The sequence below is a fragment of the Elephantulus edwardii genome, unplaced genomic scaffold (genome assembly GCF_000299155.1).
Source record: "Elephantulus edwardii isolate Elephantulus edwardi_28Jun2011 unplaced genomic scaffold, EleEdw1.0 scaffold00049, whole genome shotgun sequence".
NCBI classification, from domain to species: Eukaryota; Metazoa; Chordata; class Mammalia; order Macroscelidea; family Macroscelididae; genus Elephantulus; species Elephantulus edwardii.
Genome location: NW_006399799.1, coordinates 616301 through 617261, shown reverse-complemented (window position 1 = coordinate 617261; position 961 = coordinate 616301).

Genomic DNA, 961 nt, shown 5'->3' with positions numbered 1-961 from the left:
TGAGATTGGCACAGGATAGAGCAGGGTTTAGGGCTGTTGTACATAGAGTCGCTATGAGTCGCAAACAACTCGATGGCACATAACAACAACAACAACAACATATGTTCTTTAGCACTTTATGTATCATCAGGAAGTTGGGAAACATTCATGAGAGAAGAGAAGAGAAGAGAAGAGAAGAGAAGAGAAGAGAAGAGAAGAGAAGAGAAGAGAAGAGAAGAGAAGAGAAGAGAAGAGATTAAGGACACTGAAACAGGAGGTGAGGAAATGGAATATAGAACTGGATAAGCAATATTTGTTAATATTGGAGACACTTGACCTCTGAATTTATCACACTACCAACAATACAGGAAACTGGGATGACTCCTTGAAAAAAAATAATATTCAAAGTCCAAAGAGGTTACAAAAACCACACTAACCACTTAAAGACAAAGACTCTATTGTAAAGTATTGATAAGTAGACATAAAGTCATTAAGTAATGGAAAAGTTTTTTAAAAGTACTAAGTTATGTATATTGTTGTTGTTGTTATGTGCCGTCGAGTCACTTGTGACTCATAGTTATAAATTTTAAAGCAGTCAAGAAATCAAGCAGAACCTTTAAGTTTAAAAAAGTAAAAATATCATGTTGATGACTAAGATGTACCTGAAGCAAACCATGATCTTCCTAATCATGGTTCACAATATATACATGTGAAAGCTGAACAATAAATGGAAAAGGGTGTGAAAAAAAGTATAGGGACTTTGTAAGTAAACAAGTATAAGTAAAATTATTAATAAAAACCAAACAATGAATGGAAAAGGAAGTAATAAAAAGAATTGATGCTTTCAAATTGTGGTGTCAGTTCAGTCAAGATTATTGAATATACCATGGATTTCTAGAAAAATGTATAAATCAATCTTAGGAGAAATACAACTAAAATACTTCTTAGAAGCAAGAATGGCAAGACTTTGGTTTACTTTCTC